Source organism: Protopterus annectens, chromosome 17.part0, assembly GCF_019279795.1.
Source record: "Protopterus annectens isolate FY-2018-M chromosome 17.part0, PAN1.0, whole genome shotgun sequence".
Classification (NCBI taxonomy): Eukaryota; Metazoa; Chordata; order Ceratodontiformes; family Protopteridae; genus Protopterus; species Protopterus annectens.
The window spans coordinates 783,763,475-783,789,883 of record NC_056751.1 but is presented as its reverse complement, the minus strand read 5'-3'; the positions used below and the strand labels follow the sequence as shown (position 1 = coordinate 783,789,883).

Sequence of the window (26,409 nt, the reverse complement as noted above, 5' to 3'; positions counted from 1 at the left end):
ATATTATGAAAAACATTTGACACAGTAACTCACATATATTACATTGACTGTTTTACAGTCAGCATAATGAGAAGACTCTATTCTGAAGCCTAGCTTAGGGTGTACAAAGTTAGTACCTGTGTATATATATGCACAGGCAGTACAACTCCTGCATGTATATGTACCTACGCTATTTGATCTAAGAGTAGTTCTATTTATACTAGATTTATAAAAAAGATGGTTCTTTAGGGTCTTATTATTTCGAAAGCTAAACTTAGGTTTGTCTCCTACTATCTCCTTCAACCCATCCAAAGTAGAGAATATATTGCAGTTCTTATTAATGACATCGCAGATCATATTTATATTACTGGCAGATGTCAGAGTTATTCTCATATCATTACTACTCTCATTAGTGATCTGTCGTAGCATCTCACTACTCTCAACAACACTGCCTACATGTGGGTCACATACTGTTGCATTGTTGGTACAGTATGGTTTACACCTACCATGTCTGTCTTTCCATGCCTCTTTAATGTACCTGTCTATACCTTTACTTTTATAACCTTTTTCTATAAAATCCAGTTTAAGGGACTCCAGAGCTGAATTCAGCTCTGCATCATCATTGTGTAATCTCATCAACCTGACCACCTGTCCTTTTATTATATTACATTTGCAATGGTTCGGGTGCATACTTGTATTCTGCAATAGGTTATTCTTTCTAACCGGTTTCATATACAAACTAGTTTTAACAGTATTGAGCGAATACTTACTAACAGTCACATCTAAAAATTCCACCTGTTGTAAACTATAATTGTATGTGAATCTCAGAAAATCAGTGGTCGTATTAAGATAGTGGATAAACTCTCTTAATCTTGTCTCAGTTGCTTGCCATAATAAAAAAATATTATCAACAAATCTAGTATACCACAAGACAGAGTTGGCATAGGTCATATTAGAGAGTATAAACTCTGTTTCCCATTGCACCAGTGAAAGGTTGGCATAGCTGTTGGCACAGGCTGTGCCCATCGCCACGCCAACCTTTTGAATGTAATATTCATCACTGAACATAAAAACATTGTTACTTAAATTAATGTCCAATAGGCTACAAATCAAGCATATTTTATCACCCTGAACCCCCTTGCTATGCAATCGTTCACTAATACTATCCATACCCCATTGATTCGGTATGACTGTGAACAGGGATACAGTGTCCATAGTAACAAAGTAACATTCAGAATAGTCAGGTTTCCATTTCATTTGTAATAACTCTAAAAAGTTTTCGTGTCCCTTAGAACAGTCTCACACTCTTCTAATATGTGATGTAAGTTACTTTCAAAAATGGATAGGGGTTCCGTAGCCCAAGCTCTGCCAGAGACTATAGGTCGCATGGGTGGAGTACTAAGACGTTTATGAACTTTTGGCAAACCATATATAATTAGTACCACCGGATGTTCAACTGAGAAGTATTCAATGGCTCTGATATCATATTAGTTATTAGTAGATCGAAGATCAGAAATGCTATTCTATCCCTAACAGCTTTAACAGTAGCTATTGATATACATTCATAGGTATCACTTTGACTTAAAATAACATACATTTGTCTGTGATACAGCTCCTTATCTAAAATAACTACCCCCCACCCTTGTCAGTGGGTATAACTTCTATAGAAGTTAATTCTCTCAGTTCTTTCAGTGCATCATACTCTTCTTTAGACATATTGTGGTAGAGGATTTGATATGTTTTTTTTTGAGAGGAGCTGGATTTGATCTGTTCAGGTACAGCCAAAGTCTATACATTTGTTTAGATGTTTATACAAGGCTCCTGTGTACACCTCTGCATAGGAGTTATTGTTGGCTGTGTTTGCAGGGGTTTTGAAACTTTTTATACCATCACTTCATAGGTTCATAGGTTCATAGGTTGGTACTAGGCTATCAGCCCTAGGGCCTATACAAGCCTAGCCATAACAATTCCCTGGCTATTTCTTCTCACACTGTTTACTTCCCTGGAACCCTGTCTAACAGGGTGACTGACGTGATCCCCGGGGTGAATTTCCTTTCTCCCATCCAATCGTCAAGGTTCCTTTTGAAGAGGGCCAAAGAGGCACTCTGCTTGACATGTATGGGCAGCCTATTCCAGAGTCTGGGGAGTCTCTGGGTCAGAAACCTATCCCTCCAGCATGTTTTGTTTATTGTGATGACAAGGTTTAGATCCTTGGAGCATGTGGCTCTGAGGGATTGGGATTTCTTTAAGTGTAGCATGTCCAACAGTTCTGGGTTTGACATGGCCTTGTATGTTAAGCAGAGATCGCCTCTGAGTAGACGATATGCAACAGAGTTTAGCTGGAGTTTTTTAAGGCGGTTAGCATAGGTCATCTGCTTTAGGCCTGTGATTCTTTTAGTGAGGTATTTCTACGGCCTTTCCAGTTGTTGCAGATGTCTTGAGAGGTACATACCAAATGGGGCGTTGTATTTTAAAATTGGTCTAATAAGGGATGAGTACAGTGGGACAATGACCTCCTTTTTTCTGGATGAAAAGTCCTTAGTGATGAGGTGTGCCACATAGAAGGATTTCCTGACTGTTGTGGCGATGTGGTTATCGAATGTGAAACCACTGTCCACCTGTGTCCCTAAATCTGTTATCACACTTTCGGTGTTTAGTGTACTGCCACCTATGTGGTAATTCACGGGTACATGTTTTTTCCCAGAGGGGATAACTATACATTTCTTGGCATTGAGCTTGAGCCCATGGCTCTGGCAACAAGCATCTGTTTCTGTAAGGCCCTTTTTTAGATATCCACATCATTTGGGGATTCAATAATGGCTCCCAGTTTGCAGTCATCTTCGAACTTTGTAAGCCAGAGACTCTTAGTGTTGGCCTGTACTTCAGAAAAGTAGATGCCGAACAAGAGCGGTCCCAGGACTGAACCCTTAGGTATTCCACTTGTCACTTGTCTGGAGTTGGATTTGGAGTTGGCTACTTTTACAATGTGGGTCCTGTCAGTAAGCCAGTTGGCAACCCATTGGGTGATGTAGGGATTAATGCCCAGCTTAGTAAGTTTATCTATAATTCCAGAGTGGGGGATGGTGTCAAAGGCCTTGGCAAGGTCTAGATAGGCTGTGTGGACCACCTTATCCTTGTCCATGGCTCTGGAGACTGATTCAAAGAAGTCAATCAGGTTCAGGAGACAAGATCAGCCCTCCATGAATCCAAACTGTGTGGGGTCCAGTGTTTGAAGGTTGCCAATGTCTTTGTTTATAAGTTCCATGATAATACGCTCCATGGCCTTGCAGATAAGGCTCGTCTGACTGATGGGATGGTAGTTTCTGGGATCCAAGGTGGATCCCACCTTGTGGAGTGGGATAACTGTAGCTTTGCCCCACTCAGTGGGTACGAAACCTGAGGTGAGGCTATGATTAAACATGAAACTTAGGTGAAGTGCCAATTCATATTGTAGTTCATGCAGTACACAGCCCGGGATGTCATCTGGTCCCATGGATGCTGTATTCTTAGTTTTGGAGAGTGCATTTTTTACCTGTGTGGCCGTTATTACTGGAATTTGGCAATCTTCCGGTATTGAGATGGGCCATTTAGGGAGTGAGAGGGGGGTGAAGTTGGGACTGAATTTATCTGCCAGGATATTGGCAATATCCTTGGGATCGGTATATTTAATGCCATTCTGTTTTAGCTCAGAGCAGATCTGAGTATTGCCATTTAGAGTCTTGACATAGTTATAGAATACCTTGTGGTTGTTTTTGGAATCTTTGGCAATTTTATTTTCATAACTAGCTTTGGAGGACTTTATGAGGGATCTCAGTTTCTTACTGAGGCTGTTAAGGGAGTTTTTTGCATCCTGGGATTTTCCTCTTTTCTGCAACAGTTTATTCCTTTTGTTGTAAAGTTTGTTTAAGGCAGGGGACCAACAGATTGGCTTCCTTTTCTTGGAGGAGAGCATCTTGGTTCTATTTGGGATGGCATGATTCATGCATGAGTGGATGTGCTCGTACAGTGCCTTAGTGCAGGATTCAGCAGTTGAACTTTCAGTTCCTGTCTGCGTGGGTGTCATGACGTTTGTCACTTTTGACTTGAGTAGCATGAAGTTGGATTTGGAGAAGTATTTTATGGAGGTTTCCTTACTGGGGGGTGGGGGTGGGATGTGGATGTTAAGGGTGATTAGCTTATGGTCAGACCTGACTAACGAGGGGGTGACCATAGGTGTGGAGCATCGATTTCCCATGTTGGTAATGACCAGGTCTAGAATAGTGGAGCCCCTGGTGGGACTATTGATTAGTTGATTCAGGGGGTTGGAATTTATGAATTCCAAGAACTGTTGGGCAAAGGTGTTGGTACATGAGTAGTTTTCCCAGTTAATGGCAGGGTAGTTAAAATCACCCAGTATTAGGGTGTTTGGTTCTATCTTAATATTTTCCAGTATGTTTAGAAAGGTGTAGTGAGAATCTTGGGGCATGGTGGGTGATCTGTAGCAAGCTACAATTTGGATTGCAGTCTTACCTAGTGTTAGTTGCACCTGGAGAATTTCAGACGCATTGTGTTGGGCAACTAACCTGGTGGTGTGAATATTCTTGGTGAATATGGACACCCCTCCACCTTTAGTGTTTCGGTCCTGGTTTGGTGGCCGAACAGTGTGGTAAGAGTTGTAGCCTGGTATTGAGGGGTGCTCTTTGGAACCTTGAACCAGGTCTCAGTTACTACACAGATATCGATGTTCTCCATTTTTAGGAGTGCCTCGAGAGAGTGCATTTTGAGGTTTAGACTTCTAGCATTACCTTCAGATTTTGCATGCTTGTACCTGTTAAGGTGGTGGTTTTGTCCTTTGAACTTTGCCTAAAAAAGGCACTATAGGGGTGGCAAGAGCCTTAGCCAGTAACCTGAATCCCAGGGGCGACAGGTGCAGACCATCTCTGGCAAAGCATCGTGGTCTGTCGATCATGTCATCCCAGGCAGACAGATACTGGATCCCCTTTGACTGACACCAGAAGCTTAGCCAATTGTTGAAGTCAATCATTTTGTCTTTATATTGTGGTATCATTCTGGGCGAAGGCAGGATGCTACTCAGGGCTAGGGTCATACCTGCTTGGGCCACATGATCCGAGAGCTCTTCCATGTCTCTTTTCATGTAGTCCAAGGAGGTATGTCTCAAGTCATTCACTCTAACATGGACAATGACAGAGTCATATTTGTACTTGTTGTGGAGTGACTTGAGTGCATAAGTTATGTGGCGGATCCTGGCACCCGACAGGCAGCTGACTGTAATTTTCTCCTTGTTCAACCTGGTGAGTGGGACATCAGTGTGCCGGACTATAGAGTCATCTATGACTAAAGTGTTAGGTACATTGTCTTACCTTAGGGGCTGTTGCTGGGTGGCACACTGGTGTTGTGAGCTATATGACACTTTGGTTGTGACTGGTGTTTGTTTGCATTTCAGCTTCAGAGGTCCTTGTTGCTTGGGCAGGTTACAGTTAAGGGCCTCCGCATATGTGGATTTAGTGTTGCTATATGTGGGTGTTGGTGGTGTGGGTTTAGAAGGACTATGTGCTGCTTGAGGTGTAGTGTGGGTGTTAACCTTCTCCTCTTGACTGTCTAGCACAATCTTGGGTGGAGAAAGCTTTGCTTCCAGTTTGGCTATGTAAGTGCATCTCTCACAGGTTGTAGTGTTGGGTGGCAGGAGGAGCGGGTTGTTTGTGTACATGAGACAATTGATGCATTGCCCCAGTTTGCCCAGATTCACCAGGTGGACAGGAGAAATCACCGGAAGCTGACCCTTGGACATGCCTGGTTTGGTGCTTGGTACTTAGTAGGCTGTAGTTAGCGTTGTAAAGATTTTTGAGTTTTATGCTCCTGTGGGGATTTCAGGTCCAGTAGTTACTTCGAATGAGACTGATTTATGGTCTAACCTTTTCAGGGAGAGTACCACAGAGGAGGGGGTGCAGTGACCTCCTATGTAGGTGAGTACCAAGTCTAGGACATTTGAACCCCTTGAGGGGGTGTAGACTATCTGTTCCAGGGCATTTGTATTGACAAAGTCCAGGAACCTCTGGGGATCATGTTTGAGCTTGTATAAATCACCCAATCAATGGAAGGATAGTTGAAATCTCCCATGTCCAAAGTTTTTGGCAGTATGGTGAGTGACTCCAGTAGGTCTCCAGTAGGTCCAGGTAGGCTATATGCTTTTCTTGGTTCATGGTTGGGAACCTATAGCTAACAATGATGTAGTAGGGCATTTTGCCTATAGTTAGTTGGACTTGGAGTAGCTCAATAGAGTCATAATGTTTAACCATCTCAAGGTGTACTTTGCTTTAATGAAGATGGATACACCTCTGCCTTTGGTCCTTACATGCTTGTTCTCATTTTGAGGTTTGAACATGTAGAAGGCATTGTAGCCATTCACAGCTGGGGTGCTTTCTGCAGCCCTAAACCATATGTTAGTGACTGCACAGATGTCAGTATCTTCAAAGGACAGGAGTGCTTCCAGGGAGTGCAGTTTCCTGTTTAGGCTGCTAGCATTAAGCAACATAACCTTGAGCTTGTCTCAGGTGGGTTTTGTTACTTTGGATGTTTTTGTTTTTTGACATTGCCTAAAAAAGACACAATGGGGGAAGCAAGAGCCTTTGCCAGTATCCATAAGCCAAGAGGGGACAGGTGCAGACAATCTCTGGTAAAGCAGTGCAGTCTGTTAACCCTGTCCTTCTAGACTGACAGATACTGATCCCCCTAGACTGACATCAGACGCCATGCCAATTTTTGAAGTCAATAATTTTTTGTCTATATTGTGGCATTACCCTGGGTGAAGGTAGAATGCTGCTTAGGGCTAGGGTCATACCTGCCTGGGACACAATCTGAGAGCTCAGTCATGTCTCTGTTCAAATTGCCCAGAGAGTTACATCTCAAGTCATTCACCCCAACATGGACTATTACAGTCATAAAGATACTTGTTGAATGACTTGACTGCATGCTTGATTTGAAAGATCCTGGCACCTGACAGGCAGCTGACTGTGACCTTCTCCTTGTACAGCCTGGTGAGGGGGACATCTGTGTGTCTCACTATTGAGTCACCTATGACCGAGACATTCGGTCTTGAGGTGTTTTGCCTTAGAGGCTTATTTGCTGAGACTCTGATATGTGTGTTGTTATGTGTAATGGATTGTATTCATGTTCCAGTATGTGTGAGTGGTTTACACTTGGGAGGTCTCTGGTCTTTTGGTAGGCTCTTAGTGAGTACCTCCCCATGTCTGGGTTTATGTGGCATGACCTTGTCTTGTGTGAGAGGAGAGGTGTGTGTACTGACAGCCTGTTTGATGTCCTGTTTATTGTTACATGAGAGGACTGATTCCAGTTTCAAGGTATACTTATATCTCTCACATACTGTATTTGATTTAGGAGCAAGTAGTTATCAGTATGCATGAGGCAATTACTACATTGCCTCAAGATGCCCACATTGATCAGGCTGCCTGGAAAAATGTTAGGAAATTGACGTCCATTATAGCAGGTTAAACCATAAAGACTATTAGGGAGTGGGCAGGTAAGATCAGCTTTTGCTTTAGGGTTAACAAGGGGGCTTATTCTATTGAGGATTGTGGGTGAAAAATGATGGCAACACTGCTCATTGCTCAGCTGAGTCACCCGCAGTGCAGCAGGAAAGATGGGGAGGATTCTACTGACAGATGTCTAGGAAAAAATCGTTGCTAGGAATTTGCATCTATACAGGGCACTGCTAACCCCTGTTGCGCTGTGTGAAGCGACATGCAAATGTGAGGTTTAAACACAAGTGGAATTAAACAGTTTTAACACAAATTAGAAGATGAGATAAAACCACTTCTCTCTAAATTGCATAAATTAACATTAGAATCAGGAATCAGGAATCAGATGTTATTACAAATAGTAGAGCTATATTAATCACTAAATTTTACTGATGTCAGAAATGAAAATAAGGACCTAATTTTGAGTTCAGTAAGATTTATTTCTTAAGTGAATCACTTAACGACAAACCTGGAAAAACAAAAAATGCTCCAAAAGGCAAATGAAGGACACTCTGTTTAATGAAACATTAAAATCAATTAAAATAAGCACTTTCATTTCAAGTCATTTTAAAACTTTCACAGACATTAAAATTTTAATTTTCTCTTCATTTAAACTACTTGGTGTAATCACATGATGAGCTATCCCAATTAAATTGATACCAGAGCCATACACCTTGAGAAACATTTCCACAGTCAATATCCCATGTCCCGAATAAATACTTTATGTTATTAAAGCATATTATAACTTATGAAAATCAGCTAATTACATTCAATATTTTTTTTATAATTTTCTATATATAAATTTTTCTATAAATATTTTTTAACTTTTAAGGCCTTTAGCTTAAGGATTGGTGCTGGCCTGTTCATTTAGCCCCAGCCAACAAAATGCATTCCAATACATTTAATAAATTTCTCTTGCTTCAAGTTTGGCCTTCCGTGGGATTTGTTCCAAGATCATAAATCTAAAAGTATGTCCAGGACGATCAACAATATGCTTATATAAGCCATTGGTGTTCTTACTGTTTTTAATTTCATACATATGCTCTTTTATTCTTTCACAGAGCTTTCTTTCCATTTTTCCAATATAAAGGCATTTACATTGTTGTCAAAATGCCACATATATTATAAATTTTGTTTCACAATCCCCCTTGTAGGACATTGCAAAACATTTCTCTCTGATATAAAAACTCTTTCTTGTTTGAATGTACTTACAAGAAAAACATCTATTACATTGAAACGTCTCAGGATTCATTTCTTTTGGGATGTTTGGCCCCTTCAAAAATATTTTTGAATGTATGCCCCTTTCTGAAAACCACCATAGGTGCCATTCCTATTTTGTCCCTACGTGGTCTGTCGTCCTTCAGCAATGTCCAGTTCTTATTAAGTATTGCTCTAAGCTAAATAAAAATATAAATAAAAAATATATTGAATTTAATCAGCTGATTTTTATAGGTTGTATAACACACTTTAATAACATAAACAATTTATTCGGGGCATGGGATATTGACTGTTTAAATGTTTTTCAGCGTGTGTGGCTCAGGTAACAATTTAAATGGATATAGCTCATCATGTGATTACACTTAGTAATTTAAAAGTAGAACAAACAAAAAATGTAATGTCTCATGAAGTTTTAAAATATTTTGAAATGAAAGTGCTTATTTTAATTGATTTTAATTTTTCATTAAACAGAGTGTCCTTTATTTGCCTTTTGGAGATTTTTTTCGTTTTTCCAAGATTTACTTCTTCCAGAGTTTTTGGATGAACTTTAAATAGAATTATTTGCACAAAGTCTTCTTTACTCCATATAAAATATCACTAATTTATAAAACAAATGAGACTATTTGTTGAAGATGCAAAAATTCTTTAAGAGCTGACTGGTATCACATATTTCTTAGTGGTGGAAAAAAATATACATTGGGAGGAGTTTCAACAGTTTTTGAAAGCCACATGGTCTGATAAATGTGAAATTTCTGATTCTTTGTTAGTAACTAATGCTCCAATTTCATCACTTGTTAGGAAACTGTAGTGTTATCTTTTGTTGATCTTACTTGCAATTGGATGAAAGATAATTATCATAAACTGGAAAGTTGAACTTGGTCTGTGTTTTAGAGACCTTGCGAATTTAGCTAGTACTGGTTCATACCAAAAAGAAATTCACAGTGTTATATTAAGTTGTACAAGTAAGAATTCAACGATTAATTACTGTGCAATCACAGTACATATAATAATGTTATCTGTTCTTATATATGTAATATATTGTAATGTGTAACAAAGTCAGAAATGTGGAACTTGTGTATTACATATGTAACTAAGTTTTTATGACGAGCTTTTCTCCCAGGGGCTTTACTGAAACAGGGTTATGTGACCCAGTCGGACTATCCTTGTAAACAAATATCAAATAAATAAATAAAATAAATCTTTATATTGTCTTTATTGTAAATATTGTTTTAAGTGATTTTGTTTGTTGAAAAAAATAAGAAAAAAAGCATTTTGAACTGTCAACATTCTGAATGGCAGCCATATAAATATGCATAATAAATATAATCAATATTTAGATATACAGATAAGAAGACATAGCTATAGTGATAGTTTACATGTGTGGAAAGCTGACTCCAATATCAGGGCTGTAGGGGAAGCAAAAAAAATTCTATTTTTGTTTTATACCCTTAGGAGTGTCTTTATTTTGACTAGTGACCTCCCAAGATTTTAGTTATTTTGGATTCAAATGATTACAAGTCACTCAATTTATCTGTGGTTATTCTTGGTGTACTGTTCTGTTTGTTTAGTCATTTTGATTAATTCTGTTAGAGAATCACTTATATTATTCTGTTGGCAGACATGCTTTCTATAGTTTATTGCACTGGTTGCAAAGCCTCTTTTTAAAATAACACAGACAAGCTTATATTAGAAGCTGATGTAAAATGAATATTTTTCTCATCTTTATCTGAAAGGCTATATGTTACAGATTTAACTTCTTTTTCTGGAACTACGGTTAGAGAATATTTTGTTTTTATCACATGAGAGTCAATGTGTTCCTCTTCTTTGTTTGAATTGTGAGGGAAGCAGTTTGTGAAAAAGCTACCGTTTGCAGAAAGCATTGAGAAGTTTAACAATAAATATAATCTAAAAGTATTATCATGAAACTCGGAAACGTATTGACAAACAGAGGGGAATTGTAGTTCCACACAATATCAAGCTAAAATTCTGGTAATATACATGATAACATCCAGGAAATTTATAGAAGTCTCAGAGAAAACAGAACCGCACTTTCACAAGTAACAGTAATCCTGAAACTGAATACACTGTGGTTAAAAAAAAAAACAGAATATGATCTCTCCCTGTGTTGCTTAGTATACATTTCTATAAATAAAATAACGACATTTTTGTCCCTTTCTTCAGCGATATATTTAGTAATAACATTTAAGGTCAAAAATTTAAATCCAGAGATGATAGTGTGCAATCACTTTGTTGTACTCAGTTTTTACTTTGCAATTTTGTCATTGTTTCTTCATATTTGAACGTGATTATTTAAATGCAAATAATGCATCCTATTTTAATATGCTTTTCTGTATGTTTTGTGACGAAGCAGCTACATGACTTATAATTGCTTAAAATCACTGTCTCGAACTTTGTAGATAATATGCAATGCATTTTTATCAGCCAAGACATCTACATTTCTGTTATGTTTACAGCTGAAGTCCTTTTAAGATGAAGCATTTATAATGGGGCAGATTTGAAAGGTATGGGGCAGCACTGCAGAAAGCATCTACTACAGTGTGAATGCCACTGCCATCTCTCTGCTGGGCATGCGCACTGGACATATGCAAGGGGTATGAGTGCTAATCCTCTATGACTGAACTAAAAAGCAATAAAGTGATTCACCAATATTCCATGTTAATGTATCACATTGCATGTCTTTTGTGTGCAGTCCAACACATTCCCCAGAGTTATTGCTTGCCTGACAACAACAGATGCATGTAGTGACGGCTGTCTGTACAGTGTTGTACAGCAGCTGTAGTACAGCATAGATTACAGGGTGATGTCAGTCATGCCTTCAGTATTGGGGCTGAGAGGCCGCAGGTGGCATGCTGTTTACTTAATAATGGTTTACAATACATTTTACTATCTTAATTGGATTATAAAACCAGTTCCTGTCTGTGAAGAGGACAGCAATGGAATATAATTAAATGTGCATGAATACCAGCCAGAAATTCTGGATGCAACATTGACTGTGTAGAGTTTTGAACAAGCGTGTCTGCCATGGTGCTTCAGGTATAGGACATATATCCAAATAATGACTGCAGGTCTGCAGCTAACATGTAGGAGGAGCTCTTAGGAATGTTGAAGTTGCTGTGGTACACTCCCATTGAGTGCACTGGGGCATTCAATTTAGTAATAACCCACAACTGGGTGTGATAATCTTAGGATTTACCACGGTTGGCATGATTTGATCACAAGGGTAAAGCTCAAGAGATTAAATGGAGCCAGATATGTGATACCCACATCCAGGAGTAGGTTACTGCTTTTTACAATTGCATTATTTAAGAAATAAATTTCTTATCTTTCGTAAATAATGTCTTTTTATAATGGTACTGTAGAGTTCCTCCACAGTCTTCCTTGTTTACTGATGTACTCTGCATGCATATGGGACTTCTGTTCCCATTAGTGCTGTGCAGGAGAAGCAATAGAGAAAACAAAATCTCCATTTTTGTTGTTTTTTCCTGCCATTATATCCTCTTAATACAAGAAACCTGAACAAAGCCAAATATAATGGGGGTTTGAGCAAAAAAGGAAAAGATTTTAAATATTGCTCTTATATACTTAGAAAGTTGCTAGAATAAGAGGTTTTGTGTTAGCATGCATTTTCTGAAGAATTACAAAGACATGCATCTGGAGCGTTTCTCCCTGGGCCTCAGCTGAAAATTGGCTTTATTCCAAGTTGGACTTTCCTGGTCAACAAATGTTAAATAAATAAACAAAAATGAAGCCTAAACCTCAAATGTCTGTCACTATTTAATGATGTCAATCTCCAGTGGCTTGTCAGAAAACAATGAAGAAAAAACAAAACTATGAGGCAAAAATCTGAACATTCTCCAAAAATCTAGACAATAGAGAGATATGAGTGCAAAGATTTTAGTAGGGACAGTGCAGAAATACAAGGTATATTTCTATTTCTTTAGTTTTGCAGAACATACCAGATTTTTTTCTCATATTTTGTTCTGCTCCCAGCATATACCAATAGAAACGTCTAGCCGTCCAATGGTACTTCAGTGGCTGGACTTTTTCTATTGTTATATACTCAGTTTCCAGTGGGCAGCCTGGTTTGGCTGTCCAACCAGTGGGCTCATTTTTGAATAGTAATGAGATGTTGCATAACTGACAATAAGCTATAATCTGGCATGTAATGCTAATGCAAATGCATACTTATCCTAAAGTTTGGGGTTTTGAAGGGTAAACCTGTTCTGGAATCAGGCACTGAACTGGCACTGCCATTGTGAACTTTAATGATTCTTCATGACTGTAATCTGCCTGGAAGTATTATGGATGTCTTTTTTTAGAATGATATGCATCTATTTGAGCCAAAAAGTTCAGGGTAGCATGCTACCCCATGGATCAGTTCATTTGGACTCTATCACAATATGGAAAACATATGCAACAATTCAAAACCAAATTTTAGAGTTACTGTTTCAAAAAGGTGAAAGAATTGTTTTTACTTCTTTTCACAATTTTCTTTGTCTGTGAAATGTTTCTGTTTTAGCTTATGATTCCTAAATGTAAACACATTGCCAAAAATGATGATGCCAGTGATGATGATGATGAACAAAGCACTTCAACAGCAGATATAACAGTAGCGCTCCTCACTCTATAATGTGAACTGTTGATGTCTTTCATTAGAACTACATGAATATGTAAATAGATCTGTTATTGTCAGATTTTTGTCTCGTCCTCACATATGGGTCCGGATCTAATCCATCACATCTGACTCAGCTGTTACTAAGCTCGTGGCAACCAAAAAGCTCTTGGGCACCTCCCCTTACCCAGAATGCACATCTCCCTGTTACCTCAGATCTTATTTTCTGCTTTGCAAAGACGTGGTCCAATCAACTAGCTCTTGAGTTTTCAGGTTGTATTATTGTATTATGTCCTTCTATAGTTGTATTTCTTTGTCCTTTTTGTGTATTTAGCTTTTTTGTTTCTCCCTTTTGTTTCTAAATCTCTTTTTTGATAGTAACCACCTTTTTATTAGGTTACTTTTGCTTTATCTCTCCGTTTTCCCATTAGTAACTGTTTTTTTATAGGTTACTCCCCCTCCCTTTTTACCTTTTAGGGTATTCTTAACTACTGTCATTAGTAATCTGTCTCTCTTTATATATATATATATATATATATATATATAAAACATTTCTTTTGCTTCTCTGTCTTTTGACCTGAGTGTGTGTGTGTCTGTGTGGGACTTTTTTCCTTGACCCATACCCTTTTTCTTTTTTCAATGGCAGAGAAACAAAAAAAAATAGCTGGATTCACAAAGTGCACAAAGTGCAGTCACAAACTTCCTTTCAGTGGCTCATCTGAGGCCCCTTCATCTACAAGAAGATTGTGCTATATGCCATTATTTCAACCACTGAGTACTGGTTGAAGGAAAAATAAGCTTATTTTAAGGGGCATGCTGCCTTCTGCTTTTGAGGAGGCTATTTCTGGAAGTCAGTCAAAAACTGTATCTACTCATCATCATCTTCTTTCGGCTGTTCCCGTTAGGGGTCTCCACAGCGGATCATCTGTTTCCATTTCTTCCTGTCCTCTGCATCTTGCTCTGTCACACCAACCACCTCATATCCTCTCTGACCACATCCATAAACCTTATCATAGGCCTTCCTCTTTTCCTGTTACCTGGTAGCTTCATCCTTAGCATCTTTTTCCCAATATACTCAGCATCCCTCCTCAGCACATGTCCAAACCAACGTAATCGTGCCTCTCTGGCTTTGTCTCCAAACCTTCCAACCTGGGCTGACCCTCTAATATACTTATTCCTAATCTTGTCCACCCTCGTCACACCCAGTGCAAATCTTAACATCTTTAATTCTGCCACATCCAGCTCAAAATCCTGCCTTTTTGTCAATGCCACTGTCTCCAACCCATATAACATAGTTGGTCTCACTACCCTCTTGTAGACCTTCCCTTTCACTCTTACAGGTACTTGTCTGTCACAAATCACTCCTGACACACTTCTCCACCCACTCCATCCTGCCTGTACTCTCTTCTTCACCTCTCTTCCACACTCACCGTTACTCTAAACTATTGACCCCAAGTATTTAAACTCATCCACCTTCGCCACCTCTACTCCTTGCATCCTCACCATTCCTCTATCCTCCCTCTCATTCACACACATATATTCTGTCTTAGTCCTGCTGACCTTCATTCCTCTTCTCTCTAGAGCATATCTCCTTCTCTCCAGGGTCTCCTCCACCTGTTCCCTACTACCAAGTCTAAATCAGCTAATTCGAGTATTGCTTCTTCTAAAGGTAGTGACAGGGGAAAGAAGATGCCTTCCTCAGCTCTGACAGACCCTTCAGAGCTGAAATCTAAGACTTCTAAATCTCCCAAATCTGTGTAGTCTGTGACTCAGTCAGAGCCTTTGGCGCTGAGCACATCTACGTTGGCTCCAGCTTCTTCAGTTAGCACTCTATCGAGTAAGGATAGATCGGACCCATTGATGTCTGATTCAACAACAAGTCCATTTAAAGCTATTTTGACACTTCACAGGACTCGGTACTCCCTGGCCTTTGATCCTGTTCCTTTGAGGGTACTATCTCCTTTATTAAGTAGACCAAAATTTTCATTGGCATCCACTTCCTGTTTAACCAGAAACCTTACTGATGAGGATGAAGATGTGGAACAGATCATACAGGAGATCTTCTGGGTGCAGAACTCTCCTTCAGCCTCACCCCTTGAGGTTCCAGATCTATCCACTCCATCTACTCCCCCACTTCCTCTTCCTCTGACTTCAAGGCAAGCTTCAGAGTCATCGGATTTGATACACCCTGTTCCTTTCAGCTCTGATCTAAAGATATCTCTTTCCTTGGATCAGACCCTTGCTCAGAGCTCTTCAGCCTTTTTCAAGCCAGACAGACCCAGGAGCCACAGTGAACCTTGTAAACTACAACTGCACTCAACTCCCAAGTCTTTGGAGCTGTTGATACACCTCAGGGTTTGGCGCAGGTGAGCTCGGCTCTGCCTTCTACCCCTGGCCAGCTGTGTTCTGTAGTGGAGGGGACCCAGTCCCAAGAGCAGGGCTTGTTGGAGCCGGAGTCCTCTTCCACTTGGGAGTGCTCAGCCTTTGGGGCTCTGGAGAGGGCTATTGCTGCCACTGCATCTAGAAGGTCACCTGTCCCCTCAGATCCTCAATCCCATCAAGATATCCTGATTTCTTCTTCTGACCAGGATGTTCTACAAGGACTGTGGGATCTCAGGTGCCAGGATACCTATCTGGGTACCCCTGCCTCTTCTGATACCTCCCCAGACTACCCCACTGAGAGTCCCTTGGAAGACTTTTCAAGACAAAGCATTTGGACTCCATAGAGGAGTCTGCCATGGAAGACACTGACTTTGATGAGGGAGAAGGATCCCCATGGTCACCTCCTGAGGATGTTTCCTTTGGGGAGATTCTGGAAATCCTGAAACAGAGAGGTGGCTGGCAGTCCAGTAATCCTTCACCTGAAGAGTCGGTGTACCTAGAGGCCTTTGGCTACCAACCATCTGCTTCTTGGGTGACTCCGCCCACAAATGAGCTGATGGGTTTGATCTCTCAGCAGGTGTGGGAGATCTTGGACTCCATTGAGCCCATTCCCTGGAGACCAAACAAAATAATTACTGCCCCATCTTACAAGGCCCTTTGGATGAAAGGAGTTTCAGTAGATGCCATAGTCATGGTGGTGGTGACCAAGAAGGAACTTTCAGAGGAGCGTTGAACTACTCATCCTTCTAATAATGATTCCAGGATGATGGATAGATGTAGGAAGGGAGTGTTTTCTTCAGTATTCTTTGCCTTGAGATCACTGAATTACCTTTCTCATTTCACCAGATTGCAAAGGAATCTGATTAAAGAGTTGTCAGGTACCCTTGAAGGAGCAGTTATGGAGGGAGCATGATAAAAGGTAGCTTCCAAGTCAGCGACCCTACATTCAGTAGCTAACTCTACCATAAGGCCCATCATGCATGCAGCTGGTTCACATCTGCCCTGACCAGGCATCTACTTATCCAAGCAAAAGACTCTATTATTCAAATCTGTGCAGACGTGGGCATAACCATAAATTACCAAAAATCACGTCTGGACCCTTCTCAAACACTAGAGTTCATAGAAGCACTACTGGACAGTACTCAGATGATTAAGAAACATCCCCCTCCTGAGTGTTAACAATCAGGCAACAAATGCACAGATTAATCAGGAACAAGAAGGTAGACGCTCATCATGTTCTACAAGCTTTAGGATCAATGGCTGCGGCAATAGTGTTAGTTCCATTAGCTAGATTTCACATGTGAATACTTCAATGGCTTCTAGCTGCACAATGGTCAATTATCCATCAACTGATGTCTCACCAAATTCTCATAACTGACACATGCAAAAGGACTCTATCATGGTGGATTCAGTCAGAACATTTGATGCAAGGTTAACCCTTTGTTCCCCCTCAGCCACAGGCCACGGTGACCATGGATGCTTCACAGATAGGTTGGGGGGGGGCATTATCTGTAGAAGACAGTCCAAGGAACCTGGTCTACAGACAAGTCCCAGCTACACATAAACAGCCTGGAGATGAGAGCAGTGTTTCTAGTGTTACAGGCATTTCAGACTGTTTTTTCCTATGAGAATGGTGGCAATTCAATCAAACAGCATGTTGGTGGTCTGGTACATAAACAAACAAGGAGGAACCAGATCAAGCCCTCTGTGTCAGAAGCAGTCAGAGCATGGCAATGGGTGATTTCATCCAACCACTTTCTAGTTGCAATGCTCATTCCGGGAAAGTCCAACATGATAGCGGACAAGTTGAGCAGATCCACTCTAATGCCATACGAGTGGTCCCTCAACCAGATGGTAGCAGATGCCATTTTCTGCAAATGGGGAATACCTTGCTGCAGTCTCTTTGCTTCCCCCATAAACAACAAATGCAGCAACTACTTTGCCCTAATTCCCCCATCAGAGAAGTCCCCAAGGGATGGTCTCATGCATGATTGGCCTCTTGGTCTGTTATACACCCTTCCCCCCATTCTCTTGATTCCTTCAGAAAGCCAACGGGTTGAAGAGCTGCACACTCTAGGGACCTAAACCGTGTCACCACAATAAACAGAACATGCTGGAGGGATAGATTCCTGCCCCAGAGACTTCCCATACTCTGGAACAGACTACATATCTATGTCAAACAGAGCTCCTCATTAGCACTCTTCAACAAAAATCTTGATGATTGGATGGGAAATGGGAAATTCACCCCAGGGATCACTTCTGTGGCTCTGCTCGACAGGGGCACAGGAAAATAATTTTCTTGGGTGGCGAAAGCCAGGGTACATTTTTTGACTAGGCTTATATAGGCCCTAGGGCCAATAGCCTAGTACCTACCTATGAACCTATGAACAGTAATCTTCTTTGCCCCATATTGGCATAGACAAATCTGGTTTCAATTCCTCTGGCCTCACCTACAGAAGGAACCCTGGGTTCCTGATACCTTTCCAGTTCTCCTGTCACTTCCGAAGGGAATGCTTCCCACTCAAGGACTTTATTGGAGTAAATGGAAGAGATTTGTAATTTGGGCTCAACGGCATAATATACAGCCTCTAACAGCTCCTATTCACTCTGTTCTACAATTTTTAGCCCACCTTTTTGATAATGGAGTTGCTGCCTCTATAATTAAGGTACAATTAGCAGCCATTTCACATTTTCATAATGAGATAGATAACTTACCTGTTATTTCCCACAAACTTTGCAAAGCCTTCTTAAAAGGGATCCTATTATTAAGACCGCCTCACAGAGATCCAGTTCCTCCAAGGGACCTAACTTGGTGCTACATCTTATTGTTTAGCCCCCATTTGAACCTGCAGAGACTTGTGTTATAAGGCTTTTGTCTTGGAACCCTATCTTTTTGGTGGCAGTTACATCTGCAAAATCGATATCAGAAATTCAGGCACTATCTTCCCAGTTCCCATATCTGATTTTCATAAAGGCGGAGTCTCTTTGCATACCAACCCCTCCTTTCTGCCCATTGATTTTTCACAAACAAATATTAATCAAGCCATACATTTGCCTGTTTTCTTTCCCAACTTCAGCAACAAAGGCGAATATGTTCTACATCTGTTGGATGTCCATAGACAATTGCATTTGTATTTGTATAGGACTAAAGATTTTTGTAAAGCAAGTCAATTGTTTATTGCCTTTGCAGGCCCTAGGAAAGACCTACCAGTATCTAAAGTTACCTTAGCAAAATGACTGTCTTATTACATTTCTTTTATTTACACCACAAGAGGTATAAATCCTTCCAAACCAATTTGAGGACATTCAAACAGGGCCATGGCCACTTCCGCAATATTCCAGTCTAATGCCTCCATGGACGAGATTTATACAGTAGCCACATGGGCCAATTACAGAACCTTTATCACTCATTACAAGTTGAATTTGGTCTCCAGATGAAGAGCTTCCTTTGGTTCGATGGTTCTGAGAAACATCCTCCCATGAGTCCTCCTGGGGTTAAGATAGCTGGGGACTCAGTCCCATATGTGAGTACGAGATGAAAAATTGACAATATTAGATTAAGAAGTTATATACTCACCATAATGTTGTTGATTTTTTCATCTCTCCTCACATCCTCTCCCTCCAACCCCCTTCCTTTAGGTAGTGAAGTGAAATTCTAGTCATTTTTTGTATTATCTTCAATGCTCAAGAAGTGGTCTCCTTAAAAATCATTTCATCATTAAAGTTCAGTGCTTTCTTCTATGGGAATAGTTCTAGCGAACAAGATCTGAGGTAACAAGTAGAGATGCATTCTGGGTAAGAGGAGCTACCCAAGAGCTTTTTGGTTGCCACAAGCTTAGTAATGGCTGAGTTGGATCGGCTCCAGACCCATATGTGAGGAGAGATGAAAAAATCAAAAATACAGATGGAACATTATGGTGAGTACATACCTTCTTATTTCTAACATTTTAAACAAACATTTAGTTAGTATTATAGTGTGTAGAAACAAATTGAAGATGTTTGCAACCTGATAAAATATGGAACTTTCTGGTATACTTTTGAATTTGTCCTGCTGATAAATGATAATAAATAAGATGGCCTAGGGCCGTACTTTTATGGATTGAATAATTATTTATCACAAGGTGCAGTATGTAGACTTCTAAATGAAATACTGACCTCAGTTCTCCTAAGTGTCCATGTCCTTATAATGACAGAATAATCTGGTTCAGCAGAAGCTTCAAAATCTTCTGTATCTTTAAACAAAGACACAAATGTTGAAACAAATGAAAAGTGCAGGCGTCATGAAAGAAAACAGGTGGCTGCATTACTGAATGTTTCTATCTTAATACATATTTAGACACAATGTAACTGCTCAGACATGCCGACATGGGTATAGCGGAATGCAACACAAAGCTGGTGGCTGCAAAGCATGTCAGGTGCAGAGTTCAAGAGCAGAAAAGGTACCGTATATTCTTAAGATCAGGGGTGACTGAATGGTTATTCTACTAAAGCAGTGGTCAGGTGTGCAGTAAAAATGTTAAGCACTGGTAAGCAGAGATTTGTTCAAGAAATTAAAGTTAACATATTTCTGCCAAATTGTGTGGCACAGAGTTAATATTGGTACCTCACAGATCCTGATTTTCTGGTTCATTTCCTACCTAGGAGAACCTTCTACTTGGGGAGATACTTAAGGACCTTTATGCATGTTTTTATCTGCTGATCCAGTTTCTTCCCACAGTCCAAAAACATACTGTGGGTGAATTAGTGTTACCCTTAACCTCCGGTAATAATGCATATGGTATGTGAGTGAATGTGTATGTATGCGTGAGGAGAGGACAGTGAATACATAAAAGACACACAAAAGCTAAAACTGTTTTAACTAAAATGCATAATTTAGTCATGTGTCATAGGATGTTGGATAGACAGATGTGTTTCTCAAAGAATTCCCATTCCTGGAGCAGGCTCTCCATCCATGCAAAGCAGAGTTCTACTATATCTCCATTTAAACACAACTTTGACCAATGGATGGGTAATCAGTGAACCACCGCCTATATAAATCAAATGTGTGGGTCATATTTGGGTTGCATGGCTATGCTTATAAGGACCCTTGTGTTTGTTAACCTAGTATATGCATCGACCTATGAACCTATGTAATGAGGATGAGGATGATGATGAAGGAATGAAATAAGAAAACTGTTGATCTCGATAACAAAGTACAGAAGCTGACTCACAAAAGATAAAAAGCACAAGCAGTGCATAACAAAGACCAGTTAAAAAGTGATGTTTTCACGAGTAAACAAGTTAAAGACAATATATGCATAACTCTGCAAGCACCAAACTGACAAAAAAAAATAACACTGCAGATTCACAGAATACAGAAAAGAAGGCAATCCTGATTCATAAGGCTGAGAAATACAGCTCACAAACTATCACATAAGCTTTCAGCAACAGAGGAAAGATACAAGGGACAACATATCAGACATCTCACAGAAGCAGTACATAAGCCTCTGTCCCAGAGACAGCAGTGGGGCCATGATTACACAGATACAAAGTGTAATCAGACATGTTGATGTGCAGCAAAAAAGAAAACGGGCACAAACACGGAGCTGAGAACACACTGTAGAAGCAAGGAAACCACACACAAACCATGCATATGACATTAAAAACAGGTAACTATGGCACAAGAGAGAGTAAAACCCAGACCTTCATATACAAGGATTGGTGACTATGGCAAACCAAAGGGGGGGTGGAAACCCAAACCTCCAGAACAAATGATTTCATGTTATTTGGGAAGTGAATGCCAAAGTAACACAACAGCATTGAGATCCAAGGAATCACAGAAACAACTGCAATTCCTCACTCAATATGATCAGTCTGAAGCAGAAACAGGAAAAGTACTTACAGACATAGACCATGCAAAGCAGAACAAGTACTCGCTGCATTTCAAGCAGGAACACTATTTGCTGTGGTAAAATATGAGTAAAACATTTCATGTAAACTAAACATCAGAAGACATTTTAATGTAATCAGTTATGGCTGATTGTCTTGGAGCCCCTTCCCACCTCAGCTGATGAAGGGTCACACATCTCCTGTGAACTTTCCTTCATTAACCCTGGCTTGAATACTGAGTGAACCAGCCCAGCAGGCTGACTGTCCTGCCAGTCAAGGGTCACTCAATGAGACAAGTGAGCCCAGCACAGGAATTTAGCAGTACTGTCAGCTGCCCAGCAAGGATATAGAGGAGGAGAAATCACTTCCAGATTTCCAAGGTTACTGAGACATGATGATGGGAAATTTTGCAAGAAATACATGAGCACATTCCATAGATAAAATATTCAGCACAGATAATGCGGCACCATGATGACATAATATGGGTAATCACTTGAACATTCCACTCCCAACCTTATGACGTTTTTTTTTTTTTTTACAGTACAAATACCTCTATTGCCATGACTACTGAATGATCCTCCATCACGCATCTGTGAAAAAAGACTCACTGACAGCATCTTTGATGTGCTGGAACTGCTGGAAAAGCTGGGCCACATTCTCAAAGAGCAGCCAGACAGCACATTCAAAACCAGACTCTACTTCCCAGCACAAATTCAGCACAAATTCAGCATCATTGGCATCTCTATTTTCTGCCTGTCCTGCAGCTGGACTTCCCCTTTGCAGTCAGAAAGAGTAGATCATGGACAATACTGTCAAATAAAGCTAAAGAAAAGATATGCATGTGCAGAAAAAACACATCAAAAGATTGCACAGCAGTGACATGCAAAACAAAAGCAGTAGCTACAGCCTGTGGATCAGTTGCAGGAAATTCATATGATATATGTATGAATAGAAACAAGGCTACAGAAAGCACTGCTCCCTGAGTAGCCAACAATTGTAGAGTCTGCTAATGCACAGCTGTATGCATAGAACACTCCATGATGTTTTACAGTTATAGCACAGAGATGTAATAGTTGACAGAGGAATGACATATGTCCTCCACAGTACAAAGCCTCCTCACTGTTTTCACCATATGCCAGTGCCAGCTATTATGCATATTGCAAGTATGGAGCACAGTGCCATTAGATTACTAGCATGGCATAATCAAGGTGCAACAATGTTTAAATAATGCCACAGACAGTCACAGAAAGAGGGACCATCTGTGTGTACAGACACAATTAGTGGTCAATGTATGGATCATTACAATAATACTTTGATGGTCTTTTGAGGACATTACTTTTGAAGCCTATTTGGCTGAAACTGAAAACTCAAACTGGCAACTTAGCAGGAATGTACATAACCTATACTAGCCTCATGGTTAGCTATAATCGTTAACTGAGAGGTCAGGGGATGCTGTCTTCTGGTTGGGTGTGTGGGGATCTTTGCTATGTAATACATCTTTTAGTTACTTATCTATTCTAGTATTAAGTCTTGACTGAATGGTCTTTGAAAATCCATTTTAAACAGGCTGTATCATATTCATCTACAGCTTTACAACACTTGTGTGACACATCAGTAGTGGGTGCTCTGCCCCTCAGCAGTGTACTACCACAATACCATAGTGGGAAGATGCACGGCTCCAGTCCAACTCATGTCATTGATGTCTCCAAACCAAGTCATGTTACTGGAATATGTCACAGAGTCATATGCATTAAGGCCTCTGACATATACAGCATTAAGCAAAAGAGTGCTCAAAAATGAAATGCCCAATTAGAAGCCATCATTTAAATGAAATTTAAGGTACAGTGTAAATGCACAAGACAGCATGGGACCATCATGGCTTATGTATACCACATGTCCAACACACTCGTTTCGATGCTGCACATGGTTTACCAGCTTTGTACCACATGACACTTGGTGTACACATAATCCTCCCCTAATGTGTCTGCTAGACTTACTTATCAAATAAGTTACCAGCAATGCAACACTGGACACAGGCAGGCATATTATGCTCACCTAACTAGGCTCTGGGACAGATGGCAGATCCTAGTCTGGCGCAGTAGGGGAAAGGCACATCCATAAATCCACATTTAGGAGGGATGGCATTTCTAAGTTACTTACAATGCAATGGGGAATTCAAGGATGCATAATACATGTCTGGAAAAAATCTTGGATTAGGGAATGATGCTGTACCTGTGTGACCAGTGGTGTGCCATAGGCTAAAAGTACCAATAAACTTAGGGAACCCCTTTATTGTAAGATGGGTTGGCAACTAGCTCACAAACTGGTCACACACTATCAAAGTGGGTGACTCCACATCAACCAGCAGACCGGGGTGCCACAGGGGTCAGTGCTGGCCCTGCTACTGTTTGGTATATACTTGTCAGAAGTTCAGGCCAAAACTAAGAGGCTGTTGCTGACCAAGTTGACAGACGACTGCAAACTGGGTGCAATTATCAGATCCCCAAACAATGTCAGTACACTCCAGGAGGGTCTTATCCAGACTAACAACTGGTCTTAGTCACAGTCTCAAACTGAATGCAAAGATCTGCATCATCATTCCCTTCGATAAAAACAATGTCCCTTCATACTAGCAAATTAACAACAATACCCTATGTACCTACGAAGTGGTAAGGAATCTGGGATCACAAGTAGACTGCGACCTTAACATTGACCACCCCGTGTCTACTGTAGTAACAAAGCTTTCCATATATCACACTTGAATAGCAAAGGCATTGCCTCGAGAGCAAATATATAACCCCTCTATACTCATGACTAATCAGGCCCATAACTGAGTATAACACCTCTCTTCACATGTACCATACAAAGCACCTGCAGCAATTGGAGAGACCTCAGAAGTTTCTGACAAAGACGTTCAGGGGACTCCAGCACATGTCTTACTCAGACAGCCTAAATTCCCTGTCACTATACTCAGTATCATGTAGACTTCTTAGGGGAGGCTCATGCCTGGTTTACAGAGCAATCTCTGACCCAAACCTAATGACTTTGATGCACATCTGTAAATAAAATGGGATTAGAGCCACCTGTTCCAGGGACCTGAATATGGCCTGCAACTTGAATAGGACATGTGGGAGGGACAGATTTGTCTCCTAGCAATTGCCACATCTTTGGAACAGGCTGTCAATTCCTGTGAAACAGAGCACCTCTATGACACTGTTCAAAAGGAACCTGGACGAGTGGCTGGGGCACCGTAAATTCTTACCAGGGATAGTGCCCACAACCCTCCTGGACATGTGCAGTCATTACTAAATACAATCCTGGGTATTGACTAGACTATCATTTGAATTAGATTGGGATGAAATGGCTAGGCTTGAAATGACCTCAAGATTGATGGCCTAGTAACCTCCTATGATCCAATGACATGACTAGCTTAGAGAGGTGTGGCAGTCACTATCTTCATCAGTGTAATACGGGCTTTAGCCATATACGATATCCATTCAAAATCTCTCTCTTAGTGAGGAATGGTGCACCTCTGTCTGTAGTGGTACATGGATGGATGTAGGTGCCTACAGTACTGAACCTGACACCTGGACTTATTTCAGGGTGGTACACTTAACTTACTTGTAGTGCACTATGGGATGCAGGTGTGCTCATTTTGGCCAGCCATACTACTGTCATGGGACTTGCAGCAAAACAAAAGTCACAGACTGCATATGAGAACACAAGCACACAATGTGGAATTGTACAATTAAAGCCTGAAGGTTCTCTGCATATCACTGTATTCTAAAACCAATGTACTCACTGTGAATCGTCTGGAGATCTGGCTCTTGGTTTTCCCACTGGTTCTCTGCTACAGCCCTGGGTTCTGTGAAAAAAGGAATACAAGTCAGCGCATTGTATACGTTATTATATGTCCTCCCCAAATAAGTGTTAGCACAACAGCCATGAATGAATGGCCCTCTGCTTGCTGTAGCCACAGCAGATGTTTTCACCTGGACCAAACCTGACACCTTTCACAGATTGCACCTCTTTTGTCTTTCATCAATATGCTCCTACCTAAACAGATTGTCATGGTTTCATGAGCTGCAGTCCTAAAAAGGTTTTGTCTCCCATTTATTACAAGCTGGTTCATAGAGCAATATGTAACCCTCATACTGCCTTGTGGGTCACTGTATTCTTCACCCATGCTTCAGTTACTCATTTGACATATCCAGGCAGCACACCCTGTTCTGTGCCTATAACAGTTCAGGAAAGTTCTCAGTCATGTTGCATCTCTGGGGGTCCCATACACATATTATTGTGATCTATTTGTTACGATCAACTTTAATATTTTGGGTGCATCTGCACTCCTAAATTTCTGCACTGCAGTTGAAGTCATACTTGTATCATGTAAGATATATGGATGGGACTGACATTGTGCAGCTATGCCTTTGGGAACAGTATAGTGTAAAGCTTTGGTTAGGATGCCACTGTATCACCATGGTATGCATGTATAGCCATGAATGCATTATATTTTGCATATTTGCTGTAGTCTCCACATTGTATGGCTAATAAAGTAAGAACATGCATTACCAATTGCTCATGGGGATGCAGTTTTGTAGGCTGCAGTTTATGAAATTATATACTGTGAATATCTCATAATACATGTATCAGAACATTTAGTTATCAATATTTGCACTGCATACCATATTAGCAAAACAACATGCAAGACAGTATTTATGTTAAGAGTTAGAACACTATTCATAGTCATTTTCATGAATGCCTTACGGCTGTCAGCTCTATCCACAAATGAGC

The 26,409-nt window shown here is 40.5% G+C and overlaps 1 long non-coding RNA gene across 1 annotated transcript in view; it reads right to left on the bottom strand.

Annotated features, from left to right (window-relative positions):
- LOC122791292 overlaps nucleotides 1–25,493 on the bottom strand; it is a 130,742-nt gene extending 105,249 nt beyond the window's left edge. The window contains exons 1-2 of the long non-coding RNA XR_006363126.1: nucleotides 25,418–25,493; nucleotides 19,903–19,979 (exon numbers count right to left, since the gene is read on the bottom strand). This is a non-coding gene — a long non-coding RNA (uncharacterized LOC122791292). The remainder of the gene's footprint in view (nucleotides 1–19,902; nucleotides 19,980–25,417) is intronic.
- Between the last annotated feature and the right edge of the window lie 916 nt (nucleotides 25,494–26,409).